The following is a 6,000-nucleotide window of genomic DNA, read 5'->3' on the forward strand; positions in this document are numbered from 1 at the left end:
TCTTACTTTCAGCAGTAGACAGCCTCGTATGAATCTTTGGCATGTATCACTTCAACGTCCTCCGTTTACTTTTGGAGCTACAGCTCAGGCATCCACAAACAACAATCCTTGATCGACAGGGCTTTTTAACGCTATTACATCAAAAAGCTGACGATTTGCTACGTTCTTCTAGCCAGTCAGCCTCTCACAACTTGAACACAACTAGCAGTAGCTCACAGCCTTGCACTGAACCCAACGCATTATCACGCGGCGAGAATCAAGTCCATCTGTCTCAAATCGCACGACGCTTCAAAACGCTGCGTAGCAAACTGATCACATTCGTCGCAGGATACTACGGCCAGCCACGATTCTTACGAAAGTATGTGAAGTGAATCTTAACTGAAAACTCTGTGAGTAGCACTGATCTGAGGGTCGTTGGAAAAGCACTGTATCACCGTTGATATGCGACGTCAGCACTGATGAAATTAGTTTGTAGTATGTTTTTGGCACCTGCTAATAACTATTCTGATTGAATCTATTACATTTGGCGGCATCTTATGGCTCAACTGGCTTCTACAGCGAAACTTCGACGTTCCGACATGTGTTCTACACATGCTCAAGCTGCAAGTGTTAATGAGCACAGACCAATACCAAGTTTTGAGTTTCGCTTTAGCTGGGATTATAAGTTGTTATATGGTCTGGTCTATTGGAATTTGTATGCATTTTCGCAATTTAGTCACCCATTGGTTCGCAACAGTGTCAGTTTTTGTCTCCTACCATATCCGGTAAACCAGAAGCTTGTTTTACCCCTGAGCTCGAATGCTCGCCACGCGGTAATGCATTGTATTCGGCGCAAGGCTATGGGCTTGTGTTGGTTGTGTTCATGCCGTGAGAAGCTGACCGGCTAGAAGAAGGTAGCTAATCGTCAGCTCTTTCGTGTAATAGGGTTAAAAATCCCTGCCGGTCCAGAAGGATTTTTGTTTGAGGATACCTGAGCTGAAGCTTCAGAGGTAAACTGAGGACGTTGGAGCGAAACATGCCAAGGATTCATTCAGGGTTTCTTGCTGCTGTGAGGACCATCGGCTTTGAGGCTGGAGGCCGAGCGTCGCTGGTGTAGGCGTCTCGCATTGCCCGTTGCAGCTCAGGCTTGGCGTATTGTTCTATGGAGAGGCGTGAGATAAAACGCTTTTATTTATATTCATATCGCATATTAAGCTCAATCAAAGTGCTCAAATAAAATCAAAATCAATTCAAAAGGGGTGGAAAAGGTTTTTTGCGTCTGTTGATACCAATATTGCATGGGTTTTGCTATGAATGGTTGGGAACATGTTAGGAAGGGTGAGTTCTCCACCAGTAATACTTTTGCAAATGAAGGGAATGTCGCCAACGAATCCAGATCACTGGATATCACAAAATCAAAAGTGATATTGTTTCCAGTAGCCTTTCTCACAAAGGCAGCTTTTTGTACATTTGTGTTGTAGTTCGTAAAGTTGTATGTGTAGTTGTAAAAATGTGCTTCATGAAGCAGAAACCTCCAAACAACAACTACAAATTACAAACCTACAAAACAACAACTACAAATTACAAACCTACAAAACCACACACAAAAATTGACAAATCTCTCGAGAATTTCTACAACCATACCTTGGTATGCTTCATAAAGGCCAGCTGATTTTCCAACGGCGGTGCATTTGTAAGATTAAAGTACAAATTACAACAACAAATCAACGATGACCTACCCCGTTGTAGAATAGGTGATCGTAAGCTTAAGGCAATGCCACTAGCGAAAATGGATTGTGGACGCAAAGCTCGCAGAAGGAGAAAGCTGGCAAGAATCCCCCGGGGCAAAATAAACAAGTACACAGAGGAAGTGGAAGGACAAACAAGCTCGCAGAACGCAACGCTCAGATGAAGTGACCCAGTGATGGTGTTGATGGGTTTAATCATCTCTAACTCCGCGTATGGCTCGTGCAACCTAAGCGTGCTAGCAAATTTATTCCTTTGCGCTATTACCCATCACTATAAATGACCTTGGCAGCCGCACCGACCTGATCGAAATCCTGCGTTGCGTTGTGCTCGCGCGTCTGGGGGGTGGGAGGGTACTGGTACGAAGGTGGCCATTTTCCGTGAGTAGGCCTACTGGCATCCAAGTCACTGCCGGGGTGAAATGGCTGTACAAATAGGTTATGAAATGTCTTTATTTTAAGTGTAGTTTCTACCCATGCAAGTGAAAACAGGCATGCCATCCTTATCGAACTGCGGGCATGCTACAGCCATTCACGTTGACTGCCAAACAGGGACAGCTATCGCCGGGTAGTAAACGGATGCATGAATCCCATGTCTGCTAAGTGGAATATAGGTGTCTATCGTGGTAACAGAACGCTAGTACTATGCTGGTTCAATGAGTCACCGTTTCGCTGTTTGCCTATGGCGGTGCCAATATTCTGTTTCGTTTACTTCTGCATTAAAACTGTAAGGCGCACGGTGAATACAGGGACAAATGTACTTGATTGCTGGTATTGGGGAACCTAATGTTCTGCTCCTTGATACTTCCAATACATTTCTTTTGTTTTTGTTTGCAGACCGCGGTATTTGCGATTATCCATAGCATAATTTGTTTTCGTGCGCTCGTCTGTACATTGGCAACATCAGCTGGCGGATGAAACACTAGGCATCGGGGGGGGGGGGGGGGGGGGCATCGTTGGATTTCCTATTGGTGGAATCCCGTGCGACTCAGCACAGGGCAATGACCGTCACTGGTGCCCTGTGTCATAGGCCCCCGCCGCCGCTGTCTCGATCGCGGTGGCGTAGCGGAAACGTAGGGTAGATGCAGCATTCAAAGTGACTTGGATAAAAGGCAATTAATAAAGCTTTGGATTGGTAGCAGCAAGCAAAGTCGTACTGGTTCGGTTAGTGTTTCTTTTATCCGGCAAGCGGGGGCGTCAGCTTTTCTAAATCATTGGGGATGACCTAGGACCTAGGTGAAATGCATATTTTGTGATAGGGTGGGCCATTTCCCGCCTCTCCCCCCCCAACAAATTATTCAGCGACATTACGCCCTTGTGAGGAACTGTGAACAAACCGCGGTATTTATCAATAAACCTCGCTATAAACACATTCCTCGCCGGCTGTTAGGCCACCCGATTTTGATGTACGGTAGTTTTCAAGTTGATGGCACGGAATAGTCCTTTATCTTAGTAGAACGGTCATCGACCGCAGGTCATGTCTGAAGAAGATCCCTGATATTTATATTTTCCTGAGATTTTGTAGCATTGAGGTCAAAAGATTTTTGAGGGGGGGGCAACCAGATGAGTGTCAAACGAGGGCTCTCACAAACTCACAAAGGGGACAAACCGACTCTTGCCTACAAGATCATAGTCTTCAAACCCTGCTGTCGCTACTGTTTGATTGTTTTGGAGAAGCACAGTCAAGGGGCGCTCCATTCCGCCCACAGGTCCTCATATTTACCACAGCGCTCTTAGAAGAAAATTTAAAATGGTCGTGATGCGTTCTCGCTACGGCCTGCCCCCACCCTCTTAAGAAAATATTGATTGTGCCCCTGCTGTTGGTACGAACTAATGGCAAGTACGCGCGGAGGCTAGGTAAGCACGGATGAAAAAGAGCCAGTGTTTTATCATGGGGCCACAGTGCCAGACAAGGAATCCTGCGTCAGCAAAGGGATCCGAGTCGGCAGTGGGCCGGTTTGCTAGAAAGGGACAATGACGGGACCTGAAATGTCAACGGGCTTCTTGCATTGTTGGGTCCCCCGACAATAAAGGGAGATGGGAAATACGGTGATAACAGGGCCCGCATTGGTTGACGCAATTGAATGGTTATGTGTCGGACAGGGGCCCAATAATCAACAAATGACCTTGCTCAGTTTTGTCCTGGGGCCTGATTTTATCAAAAGTGATCCCCGTGTCATTTAGTAGATCCCTGTACCTGCAAGAAATTATTGTGCGTCACTGAAATCCGCTACTCCGAGTCGCACTAACTGCTCTCGTCAGAGGACGGCCGGCGTCATAAAGGGGGACCAGTGTTTCCTCAGAGGGCCTCTGAATCGATCTGAGGCCCGGCGCCCGTGCCACCAGAATGTCGCACCATGAGTATTCTGTGGCCCCCAGTGTTTCACTTGACGACGCCGCATAAACGAAACGAGTATGTGGGGTCAGTGCTCATTCCATGGACCCCTTCATTAACACGCCCGTCGGAATAAGTGGATATAAACAGAAACGAAAGAAAATGAAACTTTGAGGTCCGCTCATAACTTAGGAACTTTCACCAGGGGCCTTCCATAAAGCCCTGCGTCACTCGTGATCGACCAGGATTCTGGGTGCGACCCTGGGCACGCGCACATGGGTGACACAGAAACCGGCACTGGAAGGAGCGGGGTACAGTGAGAACGACGAGCCCGACTGCGTGAGCCTGACTGCTTGCGTTGACGCCAACGTCCCGCTCAGTGTGGGCGATGTAATTTAGGTTAGGTTTACCGAATTTACACCGAACTAATCGTTTGATAACACCACCTATTTTTAGGGACGGAAGGAAGAAAGGGTGACTTTTCCCAGCAAATTTGGCATGCAATGCAGCTGTAACCAACGGAAACGCAAATATCCAGATCGCGATATGCATCGTGCGGGGTTACGCGCTGCTCTTGCTGTGTCAAGACTCCAGTGACGTCAAGTCAGCGTTGGGCGTATAGGGATGCTAAAAAAGCGGTCAGACGTACTTTTTTACAGTCCTTGGCAAGGCCGGTGATTGGCGGTGCGGAATTACACACGGCGCAGAATTTTACAACTACAATTCTACAACCTTCGCTAGTTTTATAAAACAGTTGTAAGTTGTAGTTTGTACACTCTAAATTACAACTTACGAACACAAACTATTTGTAACAACTCTTTGTGAGAAGGGCTACAGGTGTTTGTAAAACCATGTTATCTGTAAATGCAGGGCCACAGGGGTGCAGTTTGAAAATACGTCGGGGTGAGTGAGGGAAGAGAAGGAAAGGTGCAGAAACAAAAAGTGGCTGAACCTGCCTCCAAAATTGCACCCAAATCAGCTTCATCCCCAGATTTGTTGCGCTTTCTTTTTATACTTGCGAGCAGTGGTGTAGTTTCTCACACGTCTGGTGAATTAAACCCTAAAGGGTATGAATAGCGCAAAAAAGGATAAAAATGATAACTAAAAACAGGAGACACAGGAAACTCCATCCCTGGTAAGCAGGCACAATCGCCCCTCCCGTCAACTGAAAAAAGAAGCTAAACGTCTTTAGGCTGGCTATGTTAAGCATGACTTGATCTGGCTAATTTCAGTAGTTTAGTCTGAATCATCGCTCAGTGTTTGATAGCCAGTAAAGGATACTTTGGTGCAAACAAACTTCCGAAACGAACATGTTTGACGGCTATGCCGCATTTCATTCAATTTGCCTTGGTTTTGTGGTTTATCGCATTTATAGTTATATTGCAATTTTTTCTGTAATGATTGACTCCAGATGACAGTTTTGACGGTTCCAAACTTCGTCGGTAACAGAAAAGGCACTTCTTGCACCCCTGAGGAATCAGGCAATCCAGACAAGAGCACCTGGCAAACAAAATGATAGGCAAATTGGCAATGCCATCTTTTTAGTGCAGTTTGACAAGCTCGTTACCAATAAAATTATGCTGACTTCACATCTCATTGGCTTTTTATTAGTAGTCTCGAAAACAACTGTGCTCAGTCCGACGAGGGGGAGCGAAGAGGGGGCCAAAGCCCCATGAGCCCGCACCCCTGACTGCGCCCCTGCAGCGCTGGGGCGTGCTGTGCGCTTGCGGTCACGGTTACAGCGCGCCCGCCGCGGCTGGGTGCGCGGCAGCCTCGCTCGCCGCTTTAGTCATTGCCTAGTCTCAGGGAATTGAAGGGCCAATCTTTCGGAGTAACGAATTGGTAGCCTTGAAAAGTTGCTAACGTATAACAGGTGAAAGTCAGGAAACTGTAAGCGAAGGTGATGCAGAGGGAATCGCTCAATTTGTAGCGACGACGGAG

This window comes from Pollicipes pollicipes, unplaced genomic scaffold, assembly GCF_011947565.3.
Source record: "Pollicipes pollicipes isolate AB1234 unplaced genomic scaffold, Ppol_2.1 Scaffold_4219;HRSCAF=4965_pilon_pilon_pilon, whole genome shotgun sequence".
Lineage (NCBI taxonomy): Eukaryota > Metazoa > Arthropoda > Thecostraca > Pollicipedomorpha > Pollicipedidae > Pollicipes > Pollicipes pollicipes.